Below are 21200 nucleotides of genomic sequence, written 5' to 3' on the forward strand. Positions count from 1 at the left end.
CTCTCAGTCTGTATGTTAGGGAATTTAGACTTTAAGGGCCTGATTCATTAAGGGAAGTTAAGCAAAAATTTGAGTAGGTTTTCTGGACAAAACCATATTGCAATGCAAGGGATGCAAATTAATTTATTATTTTGCACATAAGGAAAATTCTGGTTGTTTTTTCATATAGCACACAAATAGTTGATAACTTATTTGTACACTGAAATTTAAAATTGATCTAGGACATGCCCTATTCCAAATATAAATCTGCCATCAGATTTTAAATTTACCTCCCCCTCCAATGCAACATGGTTGACAAGCTTACTTACTTTTGCTTAACTTTCCTTAATGAACAAGGTCCTAAGCTCCAATGGGGCAGAGTGAGTTCTCTGCACAGCGCTGCGGAATTAGTTGCGTTTTATGAATAGCTGATGATGATGGTAATGATCTTATACCCGTACTTTGCACACAGTCCTCTCTCTGGTGCAGTCCGTTATCCTAATGAGTCCCTGTAGTTCAACATGGTTTTGCCAATGTGCAAAATTGCACTGTCTCAATGGATATACACCTAAGTCCCTTAACGTTCATGTTTGTAAGTGCATGTTTAACTTACCAAAGACCACATGGGAAAAGTATGAATTCACACTATGTGGAAGCAGCCTTACTGTTTTACCTGTCTTACATTGTTATTGGATTCCAAAAAGCTACATCCACCAGACTCATAATCCAGATCAATGTCAAGGTGACACAAACAGCACATTGTCTTATGCTTTAAGTGTTCCTGGATGTCAAGTTTCTCCCAAGACATCTCCCATCTTTGTTAACATATGTCTTGAATTTAGAATGCATGCTCTGGATTAGGAGGATTTGCTGGGATAGATTCTTGTAACTGTTTTAATGCATATAAAACTGACGGGTTCAGTGGAGGTCATGTCTTAACACATGGAAATGTGATCTCCGTGCATAATGCAACATAAAATCTATATACAAACATCCTTTAATTCAACTTCTAGTTTTTGCACTTGTTTTACAGTAATTTTCCCTGAATTAATTAACTAGAGCTATAGACATCTTTAAAGGACTATTACGACTCTGCCGCCTCTCCTTTAAATATGAGAAGCACTTCTGTGGGGCGATTGTTTCTCCACAACAACAAGGGGACCATCTTCAGCTGGAAAGCTGATAGTGTTGATGGACCGAAGCCCGTCAAGGTTAGGATGTCTACCAAGCAGGGCTAAGACCCCTACACTGCAGGACTTCTCTAACAGTGTTCTGCAATGTATATCATCAACCGCACGTTAAGGGTTGAGTCCAGGGCGTGCGACTGTCATTATATCAATATATCCTGGAGATAGGGTTAAATTCACACTCAGTCTGTCCCACGGCACACAGATGCACCACATGGGTGTAATCAGTTTGCCATTTTCTTTACTGGTTAGTTGTGCTTGGGAGCTTGAGTGGAGTATAAAAGGTTGTGGGTGAGGTGACTGATCCCAGCTTGGCCAGGCTAGAAGGACTAGTTGTGACTATGCAGAAGGACTGCATCTTGTCACATGTGACATAGGGTCACCTGGTGTCATCCCGACAAAAGAATGTTGTGTTAGTTGTGATGTCAACAATAAAAACACAGTTATCCAAGTAAGAAGTTGTCTTGCCTGTCATCTGCTGGGTGCCTATAGCAACCAATCAGATTCTAGATGTCATTTTGTAGAATGTACTAAATAAATGACAGCTAGAATTTGATTGGTTGCTATAGGCAGCATCTCCACTTTTTCAAACCCGCAGTTTAGTAATTATACCCCTAAGAATGAGTCCTAAGGGAGAAAAATAAAACGCTTAAGCCACACCCGCGATTCTAAGACTCACCCCGGATTTAGAGATGTTTATATGGGGAAAAATGTGAATCAAAGCAATACCTGTATATATATAATATATACACACTTTTGTTGTCTCCATTTTTGCAATTTTTCACTGAATACTTTTGTTCCTTAAAGTGTCACCGTTTTCAGATTTTGACTTGCACCGTAACAATCCTTCTTTCCCTGTATATTTAATGTCATTATCACTCTACTTATTACGTAGGCCTTGTAAGCTAATGTTTATTGAAGAAGACATGTAAAATCATTTTAGAGGACATTTTGTAGAATATCTGCATATCATTTGTAATACAGGCTTATACAGCCATGGACCAGGTTTTAAAATTCACTATATAGCGAAACATAGAATAATTCTACAAATTACCATGAAGACTTTGGAAAAGCTTTGGTGCCAACATGTGAAAATACCCAAACATTCCATTTATATGACCTGTGGGTCCCACCAAGCCATGCAACTTTTTACAATAGGGTTTTTATTTACACTTGCTACTGTCTTATTTGCTCTATAATAAGTAACAATTGGATATGAACTTTGTTTCATATGTTTGACTCAACAATATTTCAGTATCAGTTTGGCTGTAGGGTCATATCACTACTCTGTACTGCTGGGAAATGCTGCTTCCACTATACATTTTTCAGTCTGTGGCATCATGCTGCCTCCATTCCCCTCTTCATATCAAGACACTGCCCCTGTCACATGCAGCCCTGTCCTCATTAACACATCACTCATCTCCTGATATACTATGTGCTGCTGGGGACCCTGCTCCTTCCACTATATAACTCTCAGTCTGTGGCTTCCTGCTGTCTCCATTCCCCTCCTCACATAATGTCACTGCTCCTGTCACATGCAGTCCTGTCCTCACTAACACATCACTCATCTCCTGATATACTCTGTGCTGCTGGGGACCCTGCTCCTTCCACTATATAACTCTCAGTCTGTGGCTTCCTGCTGCCTCCATTCCCCTCCTCACATCATGTCACTGCCCCTGTCATATAGGCGAAGGAGCAGGGCCCCACAGCAGCACATAGTATATCAGGAGATAAGTAATGTGTTAGTGAGGACAGGGCTGCATGTGACAGGGGCAGTGACATGATGTGAGGAGGGGAATGGAGGCAGCAGGAAGTCACAGACTGAGAGTTATATAGGCGAAGGAGCAGGGCCCCACAGCAGCACATAGTATATCAGGAGATAAGTAATGTGTTAGTGAGGACAGGGCTGCATGTAACTCTCAGTCTGTGACTTCCTGCTGCCTCCATTGCCCTCACATTATGACACTGCTCCTATGAAAAGCAGCCCTGTTCTCACTAATACAGTCATAAGTATAAAGATCAGGTCCTTCCATGTGACCAACACACCCATGTCCTGAAATACTTTGAGGTAGTGTTAAATTCTTTCTTTACAACTGGGGACATATGGTAGAGAAAAGATAATCCTTATTCATTCTATGCATTTTTTGTATGCACAGAATGAACTGGATGGATGTTGCATTAGGAGAACTGGCTTGATCTTCCTACAAAGGTTTTGTGTTTGTTTTGAAGGATTATATAGGAGCCTACCTCTTCCCAGACCTTACATAAGGGATAAGCGTGCTTGCTAGTCACTCAACCTATTAATCATTGCATGGCCCCATCTTTCTCAGATTGGCTGCATCCACATTCTGTATCCAGCATATGTCTAGAAAAGGCTGCTAGCTTTTTCTGTAAGCTGCCTGTGACCTATTTCAGCGTTGTGACAAGGAGTCTGCATTATCTTAAGGAAAGGGGAAAGATACAGTAGTGTTTCAGATACATATCTGTTCCTTCTGCTCTTAATTGCACTTGGAAAAATTAATTGCATTTCATAAGGAGCAGATTGCTGATAATTTATTTTGACTTTTCACCATACAGATGTCTTTATAATGTGATTAATCCAGAAAAAAATGGATTCTTAAACAATTTTCTCTAATTGGAATGTTTAGCCAAGATCTCTATATATATTTTTTTTATTCGAAGGAAGCACATTTCATGTAGGCTATACTGTATATGCATTTAGATTTATTTTAAAAAAAAACAAGCAAGTACTGTACATAAACCTCTCCACTCCAAGATGAAACAGAGAGAGAATTTAAATATTTTAAAAACATGGGTGTATTAAGGCTAGGTATACCCTGGTTTTAAAATTCTGCTCTTTAAATACATTTTTGTAGATCAGAAGTGGCAGCTAAATATGTTATGCGAAAGTCCAAGTTAAGCGCATTTAAATGGCCATGAAAATAATTGTACCAAATGAGATGTTGCATATTCGCTTTATTGCGTGTATTTACGTGTTTTTTTTAACATCTCTTGTTCCACTTCCGTGAATCTGTTGCACGTCAACTCGGTTGAAAACATTTATCTCCGGCTTTCAATCCATAGAAAAATAAATAAATCATATGGACGACATCGATTTGCCCACACGTGATTGACACATGCCAGGTGGCTTGGATTTAGGAGGCCCATTGATTTAGGTAATACATTTGGGAACGTGGGATTGGGAGAGTCTTTAGGTATTCTTTCATGCTGTCTGTTGTTTTTGTTAACAGTATTTTTTTTATGTAGCACTACAGGTAACAGCAAGCCTTGGATGCCAGGGCATGCTGGCACTTGGTGTTATATAAGCCGTGAGCAGTTTATGGCTTCTAGGACTTGCTGGGATCAGTAGTGCCAAATACAAAAAGGCTATTTTTTCCCTATTTTAGACTAATAAGCCAACCACCAAGGGTGTTGGCAAACCCCCAGTGCTTTTAGCTAAAGGGGCTGCAAAGTAGCTTAGTAGTTAGAGTTCAATCCCCCTGACCTTACAGTCACATGCAAGTACGTCAGTTTTTTAAATAAGTGCCTTATGGCACATTCAGAAGAAATTGGCATGACTGACAGGCACTACATTGTACCGATCATCCAAAATATTAGTGCTCCATCTATATGTGCATGTGAGGCCACAAGACAGCTCGAAAAGGCACGTCGGGCCCGCAGGCTGCCAGTTTGACATCATTGCACAACTGTAATATAATATAATCTAAGAGAGGACGTAGACCTGTAGGCTCTCTATGCTGGTGGCAGAGCTATATTGTACACGTTGGGCCTCACAAACAATATTGCCACGTGTTTTGGAACAGATGCTGTATTTTAGCTTAATATTTTCCTCTGATCCAAAATTCTCCAAGGACGGTGGTCTGGAGAGTTCAGAAAGAGGTGTGCAGGTACAAGGGTGAGAGTCCACAAAGTCAGACAATGGCCGCGCTGCTACATGAACAAACAGCTGTTCAATCAGTTTGCTGCCAACAACATAGGATCAACATTGTTCCACTTTTAAGTGGTCACAAATATAGATCCTAGACAACTAATGCTAACACATGCTATACTATACAATAGCAAAGACAATTAAGCATACTTGCCAACTTTTCCTCGTTGGCTTCTGGGAGATCCCGGGGGAGGTGGGAGTGCGGGGGCGGGGATTGATGTATAGCATCATTTTGGCCCCGTCCCCTAAACAATTGTCACAATTTTGGCCACTTATCTATTGCGGGGGTGAGAACCGGGAGGTTGCCCTGCTCTCCCGGGAGGTCTCCCAGAGATGTGGGAGTCTCCTGGACAGTCCGGGAGAGTAGGCAACCATGCATTAAAGAAAAGCAGCTTATGAATCTCTAGAGACTGAGGTGTCTTTTACATTTATGTCTCCATTACTGAAGTCATGTTGTCTTACCTGTCAGTCTTTGATTAAATCTTGGTCTCCATGAAAATGACCACCTCCATAGGCATCAATACATGGACATAGGACACAATTTCTGAACTGTGTCATCATGCCACAGATGGCGAAGCCAACCACGTCTTGTACTGGCTCAGCAGCAGGGAGAATGCCAGACTCTTCAGGGAGGATGGGAAATCACCCCTATTTCAGGGAGTCTCCCTGACATTCAGGGAGAGTTGGCAAGTATGCAATAAAGTGTTAAAGAGAGAGAGAAAGAGCGCGAGCGAGCGATTGTTTATTTTTTAAATGCACATAAATTAGGCATATGTATTCAAGTACAAGAGGATCTGAAGAAACGTCTCTTCTTAAATAGGGGTCTAGATACACTCTGCTCTAACAGACAATACACTGCAGGGTACGTCCCATACATACAGTATATGGAATAAACAGTCCTAACAGAACACACAGAATAAATAAGAATTTAATTATTGTCATCTGTTTTTGATATAGTCATTAAAGAAAAAATATTAAAAAAGTTTTTTTTTTCATTTTTCCCCACATGAAATACATTTATTAGGATGTTATTAATGTCCACGGAACATAAAAATGCATTTTTTCATTTGCTCCTGATTGCAAACACATGTCCTAGCATGTATACACAGCCGTCATCACTATCATTCAGCACTTGCACCCGACCTGTAGCTGGTGCAAGTGATACGGCTGAAAAACACATGAAAGCTTGAATCGGTCGTCGCTACGTGCACACGAGCTAGGCACGCTTGTACTGTAAATTGACTACCTGCATGCGCGCCTTCCCCTCCCCGTTGCGCCCATGAAATCATAGCCTGCTATATATGTTATAAACCACAGTATAATATTAGGGGTATATTTCATGGGTTACATAAAAACAATATGCGTTTATTTGACTGTAATACCACTAGAGAGTCTAATCTTCGTTTTTTATACTTCCAAAGCGTTTGGCATTTATTATTAATGTGTAGAAAATACTTCTTCTCATTCAATGTTATGAATAATGCCTCGTCTCTATTTTTAATGTTTGCTTTCTAATATTCAACAACATATCTGGCTTTTAAGCTCATCTAGGTGGGGATTACTGTAAGAGTATCACACACCACAAATGCTGTTAGTAATTGGGTCAACGGCATACAGATGATGTCAGACCTATATATATTTTTCCCTGTACACAGAATTATTTTCCATTTAAGCATTACAGACTGTGGGAAGTGTGACTGGAGGTACAACAGTGAAAGTAATCCGCAAGTGACACTGAAAAGACTTTCTAGGTATGACAGGCGGGTAATGTAGGGAAGAGTAACCTACAACAAATCAGTTCCTGGATGAGTCGCTTTGCCCATTGTTACAGGTTTACATGCAAAAAGAAAGTCAGCTGTCACTAGTTGGGGAAAATCAATGACCTAGTTCACTGACCCCCGTGTTTTAGTTTTGGTTTTGGATCTGAATTAACTTCGTGTTTTGGTTTTGGTCTTGGCAAAACCGCCCTTGTGTGTATTGGTTTTGGATCCCTGTTTTTGTTCTAAAATCCCTATTTTTATTGCTTAAATCACATAATTTGGCTCTTTTTTTGTTCTTACATTATTATTATCGTCAATAACATTAATTTCCTGTCATTTTCAGTTAATTTTTGTGAAGTGACAAGAACACTGCTACCCCTCCTGTTTCTGTGTGAGCAATGGCACTGAGCAATGTCACTGGATACTGGAGAGTGACAAGAGCACTGTTACCCATGTTTCTGTATGAGCAATGGCACTGAGCAATGTCACTGGAGACTGGAGAGTGACAAGAACACTGCTACTCCTGTTTCTGTTTGAGCAATGGCACTGAGCAATGTCACTGGAGACTGGAGAGTGACAAGAACACTTCTACTCCTGTTTCTGTTTGAGCAATGGCACTGAGAAATGTCACTGGAGACTGGAGAGTGACAAGAACACTGCTCCCCCTGTTTCTGTGTGAGCAATAGCGCTGGATCTCCTGGGGAGGGAGGTACTTATGGAATCCAAAACGTGCGAGATTCGACAACGCAACAATGACGTTTTTGCCTCGATTCAGATCCAAAGACGCCCGAAAGTACTAAGCCGGCTCGCAAGCCTACTCCGATCCCCTAAGTTCGGGTGTAGGTCCAGCCCACAAAATGGCCATCCTGTACCTCAGTGAGGTCATTGGTTCCTAATGAGTCGATAGGCTGTATGCTCAGGAATACCGGTTCAGCCCACAAAATGGCTGACATCATTGGTTCCTAGTGAATTCATAGGCAGTCTTCTAAAGAATGTCGGTTCAGCCCACAAAATGGCTGCTTCCATTCTGGTCACACGAAGGAAGGCAACAGGATATCATCTGTCTTCATTTACATTGTTCATACTGTCGGTGGCCTGGCAGAACCCTTTCTGCGTTATCTGTCATGACACAGTTTACAAACATATGACAAGTAAATCCACTGCCATCTGCACCTTATAAGGTGATTAGTCGGAGCGTGGCTTTACTTAAGCATTGACTGTGCTCATAATCCTACCACGTTTAAAGAGGACACCTTAATATCCAAGTAAATAAGATTCAACAGTTGTACCAATGGCAATTTAAAATGTTATATACATGTATTTATCAACATAACAGTGTAATATTTAACATAATGTAATTGTAACATAACATAACATAATAAAATATCATGTAATATGATTCATTTTGCCTCACGCAGTATGGGACTGTGATTGTTGCTTGCGCAATAGCTGAATGATTCTCTATAATTAACAGACTTATCAACCCAAGATTCTAATTTAGCCACAATTAAACCTAGCAGATGTTTAAACAAATATTATTTAAACTCCTAGTGATTTTCCTGTAAGCACATTATTTTATCTCCATGTGGTCATAAAAAAATACAATCTTAGTCTGTGTTAAGCAGTGTGCTACAAAGCGTTTGTACTTGTATTCATGTTTGCAAGGTGTATTTGTCTCCAAGAATTTGTTGCAATTCAGATGAGAAAGATTAAGGGGTAATTTTATCAAGCTGCGGGTTTGCAACAGTGGAGATGTTGCCTGTAGCAACCAATCAGATTCTAGCTTCTAGATTCAGGGGATAATTTATAATCATTTAGTACTTACCAAGTCCTAAATTTCGGCAATCTAATTGTATGTTAGAAATAACACATTATGGGGAAGATTCAATTGCCGGCGATGTGGGTCACGAATATTGCGTTGCGCACATTCCGGGCGATAACGGTAGAAATCTCCGCTCATTTTTCCTTGCACCAATATGAGCATAGATTTCTATCAAATCTTCACGGCGAGGTGTTTAGCGGACTTTCTACAGATACCTCGCGGCTAATTGAATTCCCCCCCTTATAGGTTTTATTCTGTCATTATTTAGTCAATAAATATAAGCCATCTATGAAAAACCAAGTACACCCCGTGACTCGGTGGCTTGTAGAACCACCTGTAGCAGCAATAACTTGTAGTAATTGTTTTCTGTAATTTATAAGACTTTTACACATTTTAAATGTGTGCTCACTCCTCCTCTACTCCCTCAGTTCATTGATGTTTGTGGGCATTCATGAATGTACAAACCTCTTATGGTCCTTTCACAGCATCTCAATTGAGACAGAGGTCTGGTCTATGACTTGACAATTCCAAAACCTTGTTTGGATAGACGGCCTCAGCAATTAAAAAGATGAGATTGCAGTCATTTGAGCTGCTGTGTCAACACTAGAATATTCTGGTATAAAAAAGAGTTCCTGCTGGTGATTGTGAGGGCCCTGCGGCTGAAAAACTGCACCAAATCATCACCCTTCCATCACTCTGCTTGATGGTTGGTATGAGGTTCTTGTGGCGAGATGTTGCATACAACATTTTATGCACACAATCGCTCTCATGCGAAATGAGATGAGCGTTCCTCATTCATGTCAGTCTATCAACGCACAGCGATTTCAGCCTTACCAATGTTGCCAGTTTTAAAGCTGTAAAAGTGCTAGCATTGAACACACCTGTGGTGCACAACTCCTATTTAATAATTAAAATATAAGTTAAAAGTGAAAGAAATCCTACATCATCCTGTTTTTATTTACACAATGCATTGGGGAAATACAAGAAATCAAACAATGTATAATAATATAATATAGTGGGGAAAAAAAGTAAAAAAAAAAAAAAAAGCATCACATACATTAGTACGACACAATTCACTATCCCAAGAAGAGATACAAATGTGCATTAGACCAGAAATGTTTTTGATTGGCCTCAAGCCACAGAGAGCAACTGTCTGATTGGCTGGTATGGTTTTCTGTGCATTCGTACTTTTGTGCAATGATTTGTTAATCAATATGCAGAAGACTGCCATAAAATAAGTGTATAATACAACATACAAATGTACTAATTATAACTATGAACACAATATATTATAATGGCATCATTATTGCAAGGAAAACAAGCTAAAAATAAAAATAGTTGACAAAGTTTCGTTGTGGGATACCTTGCTTAGGAAACCATCTCTTTGGTATTCACCTGGTCATCTGAATACATTAGTTTGTCCAAACCTCTGATAGGTAACAGCATAACATGGAGACACAAGCAACCTAGGGAAGAAAATAACCATAACATTACTTTCTATATCAAAAACTGTATTTCCCTTATAATATATACAGTATTTATATAACGCGGTTTTATAGTTCTCCAGTTTTTGTACATATAGTTAGACAAGATAACGTAAGTATGTCATATTTTCAGTATTATTTTGACTTTTTATGTAAAAATCTATTGTCAAATATCTTTTATAATCCTTTTCAAAATGTGTTCCACCTCACTTTTAGTAGGGTTTAGATGCCTAGTCTCGCTTCGCACTGCTACATTAGTGTGAAGGGGTCACTAGTACATCATTGGGAAGTAGGAGGGTTTAATTCCCTTAGGGCCACATAGTGCAGTCAAATCCTGCATTCACTATTAGTGAGGTCTTCTGCTGAAAGCATACTTGCTATTTTTTGGAAGGTCAAGGGTGTAAGGGAAGGTCAAGGGGGAAGTGTGGGGGCCGTGAAGATGTGATTCGCGTCATCACACCCCTGTCCTCGCAATTTGCACCATCGGGCAGCTGAGGCGGGGCTTGATATCTGAAAACGCATCTATGAGGCCCCGGCCCAATTCACAAGGAAGAGAAGCGTGATCCGGAGGGTGGCCTAATCTCCCGCTAGTCTTGTAGGACTCCACAATATTCAGGAGTCTCCCAGACAATCCAGGAGAGTGGGAAAGTGCCAAAACGTCTAATGCACAGCTACAAATGACTGTCAGCAAGTGACTGTATGGTCTAAGAACTCATAGGATCCCCATGGAATCAGGAACTGACTGTCATTTTTACCAGTGCATCAAATCCTACCTCTCCATCCAGCGCCCTTTAATCATAACTGAAGAGTTCTAACAAAGGCACCTACTCAAAATATATTCTGTTCCTAGAAACAAATAGGGGTTTGCAGTGGTTGAACTCCCATCTATGTTCTAGTGTGGGTGTGGTGGAAGGTGTACTCCCACATGCTGCAAAAACCTGTATAAGTATTTAATAGAGTTTTGTAATTGATTTCATTTAATTTAGTTATTCTATAATGTCAATTTTTACTACCTGCTTATTTTGATGGGCTAAATTGCTTTGCCCCCCTGACTAGTAAACAACGATTAGAGTAAAATACATCACACAAAAGCTTGCGTAAAATATAAAATGTTTCCTTTACACTCAATTACAAACGGTTCAAATACCTCCAGCATCTTTAGGACAATTCCCTACTGGGATGTAATACAGTTCAAAAAGCTGAGATTGCAGTTATTTGAGCTGCTGTGTCATCACTGGTCCAGCCCCCTCTCCCCTAGGTAAATATAGCAGTCCACACAGATTATTGTTTCAGACAATACTCTAAGTCTGCTAATCACTCTTTCTTTGCTCTGCTAGAGAAACACTTCTATCCTAAAATGACAATCTGATGCAGAATGGACAAAGAAAATGTGATGTACACATTTTATTAAGTAAAAGTTCTTTATTAACTGTTCCCCTTTTAAGCCCAGTAATACACAAATAGTGGATTTACTTGGCCCAGGAACTCTCTGCAAAGGTAGACGTCATTTCCTGGCTCATCGGCTGTTGTAAAACAGTCTCTATGTCTGCCAAGGAATTGTTGAATTGTAGTTCTACAATAGCCAGAAAGGCACATATATATATACTATAATTGTGAATGTTATAGGTAGTTATTTAGTATTAAGCAATTTGTATTTAATTTATTGGGTTCTAAGGGAAATACATTAGGATTACTCACTTTAAAATGTGCTGTTTTCTCAGGCCATGAAATTTAATTGACAAATTTGCAAAATATTCAAGTATCTATTCCATAATATCAAAATACAGGGACAAATCATATTAGTCATAGACCTCTTAGTGATAATACTTTACGTGAGGAGATAAAATGTTTATAAGAAGCATGCAATGCATACTGAAAAGTGGATAATGTTAATATTATATTGCCAATCTTAGATAATGCAGGGATACTGGGATAACGCACAAAATAATGTATTCTGAATATATGTTAGAGATTTCCAGCATTAATGTTTAAATGAGGACTAACAACAATTCCCTTTCTAAACCCTAAATATAGATATGTGGCTTTTCAAAATATTAACATAAAAATAGTGTTCGACCTTGAAATAAATTTGTGTTTGCATATACATATCACCTTGTAACTTTTAGGTCCTGAGTCATTAAGGAGAGCAAAGCATAAAAAATGAGTAACTTTGCACCTGGGCAAAACCATGTTGCATTAGAGGGGAGTCAAATTTAAAATTGGAGGACAGATTTGTAGTTAGGCTAGAGCATGTCCTAGATCAACTTTATATTTCAGTGTAGCAATAAAGCTATCAAGTATTTGTACGCTACATGAAAAAACAGCCAGTATTTAACTTATGTGCAAAATAATAAACTAAGTTGCACCCCTTGCATTGTAACATGGTTTGTCCCGGAGAACATTTATTCCTTTTTCTGCCTTACTTACCTTAATGACTCAGGCCCTTAGTATTTAGTGATGCTTTAGCACATTATTTTTATTTCGTAACAACTGATCTCCCCTAAAAAGCTATTACTATAATGCAATATTCATAGAGGTTAGTAAATCTTCTGTGGTTCGGTACTTTAGAATGTTCATTATTGGCCAATAGTTTTCTTCCCCACAAAAGTTGCTCAAAAAAGAGTAACCCCCAAAACATTTATACTTCAAACTTATTATTATTATTATTATTATTATTATTATTATTATTATTATTATTCCAGTACATAAACAATTCCACAAAAAAGGTTTGTAACTACTTTTTTAAGTAACAATTTTATTACACAAAAAATAATAATAAAAGATGAATGTAATAAATTGTTTTGTCTTTGTAAACTAAAATAAACCATAAATAACATGTTTCAAAAAAACAAACAAATTCCTTGGCAGTAGAAGGTTTGTTTGCTTTTTGAAATCCAAGTACACAGTTATCCTATTTCAATAAACCTGTTTATGCTTGAAACCAATAATGTCTGTCAGATGCCATCTTTCCTTCTAGATCATAGGCTTATGTATGTAGCAAATGGCATTTCACAATTATCATATAATTCAAATTCTGAAATGTATTTTTCTATGTAATGTGCTTTGATAATGGCTACCATTTACTGTTATCAGCAGCCATTTTGTAGTGGTCCTACGTTTCATATCCATACTGCGGCACAGATGAAAGCAGACATTATTCTAATGGAAGTTGTGATAATTACATCTTGCTGCCCTCGTAAGATCCAAAATGTCATATTACTGCAGGAGGAATTGATTTTAATCCCAGGGAAGGGTTATGTTATATTATGAATCTTTCATGCAAGGCTGATAATATGTATTGAAGAGGGAATGTGTTTTTTGATACACTGATAAGACAACATTCTATCTATCTAGGCTCTGAATGAGGGAGATGTTTTGCTGAGTGTCTGAAAAAAATAGGTTCTATGTGTTTGTTTTATTTCACTTAAGCCTTTCAATATCTTCTTAATAAGGATAACTGCATCTGAAAGATTTGTCGGATGTCTGATTAATTTAAATGTTGAACTAAAGCTAAAAGAATCAAATGACCTTTACTACGACCTCAAATACAAGCTGATTTATGTAGTATAACTACTAGTAAGTGTGCCTATGTGGCTTTTTTGTGATAATTACAGACTTTTCAGGATTATTTAAGAATTACAACCATTGGCAGCTGTGCCTGACAGATTACAACGCTGCCAGGAATGGCTCTACAGCGGAACATGAGAATGGTGTTTGAAATGATGCTGAATCAGGAAAACAGAAATTGGGAACACTTGTCTAGTAGTCAGGAGGAACGTGTGTACGCTCTCCAGATACCTTTACGGCAGTCTTCGTGTATCTGCAAGATGCACATCGAACACAATTATAATATCTTTGACAATGAGCTAAAATTGTTCCATAAGCATAAGAAATACTGTAAAAGCCAACATATTTGGAGGTAGTATATCAGAGAATATATTTCCATGACTGGTAGTGTTTGCAATTTTTGGAGGAACAAGAGTAGAAAAAAAAAATTGTTTAAAATATTTTAGAGACGTAACCCTTTCAATGTTACCACCACGAATCCTATGGTGGTAGGCACCCAGGAGCAATTTGTTCTGTGTGGTGACAAAGTTCCACAGTTCTGCTTCTGGACATCTGATCGTTACCTGAATGTATCATTTAATTAACAAGCTGCATACTCACACTGCTTCTTTATGTGTGCAAGTGTGCCTATATGTCTCCTAAGCGCACATCAAGGTGTACGCTAATATCACTGTCCTTGGAGTCACCAATGTAAAGTCAGTTGGCACCTGGAGTTGTCGATTGGCTAATGCTCTGTAAAATGCGTAGGGTGAAAACAGTAGAAGCATGACATAAAGTCCAAAATACTATACTTTAGGACCAACTCTTTTATCATTTACACTTTTCCATTTTTCTTCTAAAATACTGTTTAGTGTAGCTGCATATTCTGTATGTGTTACATTAACCATGAGAAAGAGGGGGCACGGGGACTGTCCTTATTACATGTGTCACTTTTTACATGATAAAATCTTTTTATTACATTTGTCGAAGTGCGTCTATGGAGTATGCTTTCCTGCAGAAGTGCAGCTGGGAAGTACAAAATGCATCTTATTATAAATATAGGGCTAAAAACTGATCCCTGAGATAACAGATATGTTGTAGAATACTAGGACTTCTGCAAAGTAGGAAGCATCCGTGTAAAACTTCCCTCTCCAGCCCTTTATCTCATTTAAATCCTGTTCCTCGATATTAATCCTCTTTCTGCACTTCGCTGCAACCACAAATTGCTAACCACAAACAGGGCCTGATCAACCAATAGGCTGATCAGGCTGCAGCCTGGGGTGCTGGGACCTGGGAAGGTGCAACGCCAGAGCATTTAAAAAAAAATAATAATTTTTTTCTTACTTTTGATTTTCGTGCACATGGAGGCACTCCACCCCCTCCTCCACACTGTCGCTCCCTCCGCCCCTCTCCTCCTACCCACTCCACCCCTCTCCTTCCTCCTCCCTCCTAACTCACTACCTGTCGGTGGTGATCATACTTGCCTACTTTCTTCAGCTCCCTTCCGGGAGCCAGGCAGTGGAGGGGGGCTTGAGGTGGGCGTGAGGGGGGCGGGGCGGTCAAAATCGTGTCATTTGGGCCAAATGCCGCGATTCACTGAGAATCGCACCGTTTGGGATCTAATTCTGCCCACTTCACTAGAAAGTGGGGCACTTCCTAGTGAAGTGGGCAGAATTCGGGAGATTGCCACACTCGCCCAGGAGTCCGGGAGACTCTCGCAAAATGCGGGAGTCTCCCGGACATTCCGGGAGAGTTGGCAAGTATGGTGGTGATGTCATCATTACGTTCCGACTGTGTCAGTGAGGAACTGCACTGAGAAGAGCTGACTGCCGGCGGAAGGGAAGAGGACAGGTAAATAGATTTATGTTTATGCAGGGGGACAGAGTGTATGCAAAAAGGGGAGCAGAGTGTGTGCAGAAAGGGGAGCAGAGTGTGTGCAGAAAGGGGGGCAGGGTGTGTGTAGAAAGGGGGATAGAGTGTGTGTAGAAATGGGAGCAGAGTGTGTGCAAAACGGGGAGCAGACTGTGTGCAGAAAGGGGGGCAGAGTTTGTGCAGAAAAGGGGGCAGAGTGTGTACAGAAAGGGGGACATAGTGTGTTTTGAGGGTGACAGAGTGTAGAGGAGTCATGAATTGGCCGCTGCTGTGCGATGAAATGACTGAGGGGTCATGAATTGGCCGCTTGTGGGAGGTATGATCTCTATATTGTGTGGTGTTCATGAGGATGTCTAATCATTGAGTGTTTGTAATATTTGCACATCTTCAAAACAGGACCAAAACTTTCCAGAAGGCAGATAAACGACAACAAAGCTCCCAAAACAAGCAAGAAAGAACAGCAAGAACAGGTAAGAGAACTAGTCTAAATTTGTTTGCTGGAAAATACTCCTGAATTTTCCTTTAATGATTGGGGGAAATGTGGGGGGCGCGCTACAGGTGTATTAGCCTAGGCGGCCAGAACCCTTAATCAGGCCCTGACCACAAAGCATGGTGGTTTAGTGGTTAGCACTTCTGCCTGTGAGTGAGGTCTCTGTACAGCGCTGCAGAATTAGTGGCACTATATAAACAAATAGATGATGATGAAGTATTTAAAATTGCCATTTTAAATTTAGCTGTCAAAGCCGCCGATATTCATCGATTTGCAGAAATCACAGTTTAATACTTTTACCCCCTGATGTGAAAAGCATTTTATGCCCCTCTGTGGCTCAGTGTTTTGTATTGTTGTCTCACAGCAAATAAGTATATATTACACCTAAAAAAACAACACCTATTTACATCACTAATTTTTAGTTTCTGGAAATAACCTGAATACATTTTTAACATAAAACAAAACTTATTTTAGAAATGATTTGCATGTAAAACACGAGGCAAAAAACTCTTTTTTTTGCAACTATTTCTTATTAATTATTTAGGATTGAAGTTAAATGGCTTAGAGCTCAAACTTACATTACAACAAATGCACATAAATCATTTACCAGCCTTGAAATCAGTAATTTGTGTTTCCTTTTAGTTCTATTGATTATATATTCCAGGATTCTTGCTTTAGAAAATTATGTAATTTTTTTCCGATTGAAATTGTGTATTATTTTCTATATGGATGTTTTTCAGGTGTCATGTCTGAACAGAGATACGTTTACATATCTAATGTTAACTTTTAGCACTTAACTTATAAGAAAATCTGGAAAAGCAATTAAGCAGAAATCTGATTATTTTTTGCAGGCCAACCACATCTTCTGCATTTATTACAGCTACTGCTAAATATTAGCAGAGTAAAACATTATCTAATTACGCAATTCAATTGTGTTAATACATCTGAAAACTGTTCTTGCTTCTTAAATGCTACATTAAAATAAAAAGTTAATTTTGCCATATACTTTCTCATTTCTACAGGCCATTAACATTGAAATAACTCGTCAGAAAAAGATTGTATTGTACTTCTCCTGATTGGTTTCCAAGAATAATGTTCTCTTCTGTGTAAATTAAAATCGTCTGGGAAAAATTATTATTTTAATTATATTTTTGTTTGCCTAAATCAGTCTAGTATATTTAGATTCCTGGTTTATGTTGCAATCAAAATAAAATAATACTATGTATATATTCAGATCGTGTTCATTTGGATTTGAAATATTAGAAGATTAAACAATAACTCAAATTTTATATTTATACATTAAAAGATGAAGGGCCTCATTTAGGGGGTTTATTTATGACCCTATGCATTTTCTGTAGGTTAATTATCATTTATTATTGCAACGATAAGAAATTATTTAACAAACCTATTTATTAAAATTGTTCAGCCAGGACAGTGGCTCTAACAGGAAACTGTGTGATGAAGAGTCTATAGTACAGTGATTGCAATCGTGATCACTTTACTACCAGGTTCTGACCCTGCCTAAGTACTGCACATACACACACGGCCATCAGGATACAATTAGTTATAGGAGTTTTGACTTGTCATTTCTTCTGCTCAACAACATAAAGATTACTTCATACTTTTGTTAGCATTAGAGGGCTGAAAATCCAAGGGCAACTGTTGCTGTTTTTTCAAACTTGTTTATGCACAGCTACAGGTCTGATGAGAGAGTAGTTTTCCATTTTATGAACAGCCAAGTGTCCTAAGGTTGGTTTATATTATATTATCATTTCCTGCTGACTGGATAGTTTTACCTTTAGTTATAGCAGCCAGTAAGAGAGATATACTGGGCCCAATGGCAGAACTACAGCGGGGGTGGAGGGTGAAATCACTGCGGGGCCCAGAGGAGGGGTGGCCTGGCACTGCTGAGTCACCCCCCCATGTTTTGCCCTCAAGGTGTGTGCATGGCAATGTGTTGCCCCTGATTTGGCCCCAGGTTAGTATTGACTCTGGGTCCCTTCAAAAGCTAGTGTCAAATAATCTTACAGTGCTTGCAGATGCTGAGCTTGGAGAAAAGGGACTGGAGAGTAGACGTTGATGTACAAAGGCTTAGTGACTTAGTAACATCTGTGTTTAGCCTCTGCACAAAACAATGAATCCGAAAGCACCATTCATATGTCCTGTATGAAATTATCCTTCTGCCTGCGGAAGATGAAATATCCTAGGCCATAACGTAAGTATAATATAGAATGTTTTTGTTTCAAATAATAAAATGCTAATAGCAATAGTAACAGTGTGTGTCAGTGCTTGGTTGATTATCACAACAACAACAGCAGCAGCAGCAGCAACAGACCAATGGTAAAAAAAACCCTCTATTATTCAGATGCAAGGAAAGTTCTTATATTAATGAATGTATATGTATCATATCTGTTATATTTTCCCTTAAGATTATTATGTTTTTAATATGTGGTGCAGAGATTTTATTCACAGGCTAAACATCTTCATGGAAATCTTTATAACCTGATGGTTCTGGTTATGCCAGCAAACCTGATTTAGGCAGGACAGTTAGCATGGTGGCTAAGTGGTTAAAGAATTTGTTAAATTGTAGCTGATACATCTGTCCATCACGTGACTAGTATAAGATATAGGGCAGCACGATGGCTCAGTGGTTAGCACTTCTGCCTCACAGCACTGGGATCATAAGTTTGTTTCCCAACCAAGGCCTTATCTGTGTGGAGTTTGGATGTTCTCCCTGTGTTTGCGTGGGTTTCCTCCGGGTACTCCGGTTTCCTCCCACACTCCAAAAACATAATGGTAGGTTAATTGGCTGCTATTAAATTGACCCTAGTCTGTGTGTCTGTCTCTGTCTGTGTGTGTGTGTGTGTGTGTGTTAGGGAATTTAGACTGTAAGCTCCAACGGGGCAGGGACTGATGTGAATGAGTTCTCTGTACAGCGCTGCAGAATTAGTGGCGCTATATAAATAAATGGTGATGATGATTATGACAGTCCCAATTTGAGGGCTCGGTCATTCCATCCCAAGCTGGACAGCTTTGAACTGTGGAAGGTATATCCTGTGATGTCCTGCACCTGCTACTGTTGCACACGGCATTGAGAGGGTGTTTTTACAAAAGGGGAAAGTAGCTGTAGGGAGCTACAAGCATAAAATTGCACCTACAGTATGATAATCAAGAAAAAGAGCTGTAATTTTACAGTAAAGTAGATCAAAGCAATGCTCATTAATAATCTGCCCTCTAATCGAATAAAACCAGTATAGATAGAAATACAGGAGGCCCTTTGAAAATCTTGCTATGGGCCCTGACAAGTCTAGTTACTCCCCGGATTAGCTGGTTCACGCCCAGTACAACTGCCCAAGGAATAATACGTAATGCAGAAAAAAGAAGAGTGTCTTGGAAATAATTGTGGCTTGTATGAAATAAAGATTGTTATCCCACTGTAATAAGTTGTTTGGGATTAATGATAATGTCTCCAAGAAATAGATTGCTTAGGGTTAAGGTTAATGTCTCTGTCCTGTGGCAGAGATTATTTCAAGGGGTAAAGGGGTAAATGTATCAAGCTGCGAGTTTCCGGTGGGTTTAAAAAGTGGAAATGTTGCCTATAGCAACCAATCAGATTCTAGCTATCATATATTTAGTACATTCTACAAAATGATAAATAGAATCTGATTGGTTGCTATAGAAACATCTCCACTTTTCAAACCCGTCGGAAACTCTCAGCTTGATACATTTACCCCTAGAACTCTGCTTAGCTTATCTGTCTCATTCCTTCCTTTTCTAGGTACAGATAGAGCTGTTTGTTGGTGCTGGACGGCTGTTAATACTGCTGCTCCTGTCTAAACTCTTCTATTGAAACCTGTGCAAGCTTACTAAGGAGAAGTAAGACTTGATTGAGGACTCCCACATTTACATATATTCCCATTCACACCAGCAGTATAGGGGTCACGAGTGCACAAACTGATAAACGTATTTAACAAACAACCATTTTTTTCCCTACACTTTGTAGTTTACAAGCACAGATTTACCAATGTTTTGTCCTATTTATCCAGTTCACAAGAAAAAGCAAATACGCTAACATTATCCACCCCTCCCCTTAGATTGTACGCTCCTCTGAGCAGGGCCATCTCTCCTCCTGTTTCCACCACTTCTAACTCTGCTCTCCAGCTACTTAGCCCTCCTCCTCAAAGGTCCTCCACCCCACGTCCACTTTCGCTCCCTCCTCCCCCCTGGGGGTCTCCCTGTCTTCCGCGTCCCCCTTCTTGGGCCCCGTCGTTTTCGGATCCTCCCTCCCCCTTCCCCGCCCTCTCTAGCTGTGCATTGAGCGTACTGAGTTGCTGTGTTTACTGTACTGTGCTGTCTCCCATTGTATTGTGATTTTGTTTGTCTCTGTACGGCGCTGCGGATGCCTTGTAGCGCCTTATAAATAAATATTAATAATAATAATAATTATCCAGATACATTTTTCATTAAATAGAAAATTTTATTTTGAAGAAGTAAAATAAACGCGGATCATTTTCAGAGGCAAAAATGAAGAAAATATATCTTACTGCCAAACGAGTTACACAGTATAATACATGTTATGCATCATTGTGTTTGGACATAACAATTTCAGCCACCCACGTTTTAATCTAAGACGCTTTAGATATTACTGTTTACTCACCTAGCTGATCCTATAATTGGCGGTGAATATGCATTCATTAATTATACAAAACAGAAATCTGATTAGTGTTCTCCGAGGAACATATCTCATGTAAATGTTAGCACCATTCTATCGGAGAGTTTAATCAGATATGTTTATTAGCCATCCATCAGAATTTAATGACAAAATAATATATGTTATTTATGCAAAGAGCACATTAAAGGGTTTTTGGAAGTCAGGACAGGAATGCCAAAGATTGGCAAAGATCTATTGTGAGGGGGCGTCATAGGAATCGCTGAGCCCCTTGACTGTCCGTTTTACTGTCCTATCTACTCTGACATCAACAAATTAATCTGACAGGTCCTGGACAACAGAGTATTTTCCTGGCTTATGAAGAAGCAACATGAGAGAGATTTTATGTCATTAAAGTTGAACCTATGCATCCTGGCCACTCTGGGTGTTATTAACAAGCTTC

General features: G+C 39.2%; 1 protein-coding gene across 2 annotated transcripts in view; it reads right to left on the reverse strand.

The window, feature by feature from the left end:
• Positions 1–21200, reverse strand: part of LRFN5 (leucine rich repeat and fibronectin type III domain containing 5) — a 175425-nt gene that overhangs the window by 53958 nt on the left and 100267 nt on the right. The window contains exon 2 of one of the 2 annotated variants that reach the window (XM_075193440.1): positions 10093–10163. The gene's annotated coding sequence lies outside the window, so the exon portion shown is untranslated. Of the gene's footprint in view, positions 1–10060; positions 10164–21200 lie in introns of both variants that reach the window. The other variant, XM_075193438.1, reaches the window with a different exon arrangement.

Source organism: Mixophyes fleayi, chromosome 12 (assembly GCF_038048845.1).
Source record: "Mixophyes fleayi isolate aMixFle1 chromosome 12, aMixFle1.hap1, whole genome shotgun sequence".
NCBI lineage: Eukaryota > Metazoa > Chordata > Amphibia > Anura > Limnodynastidae > Mixophyes > Mixophyes fleayi.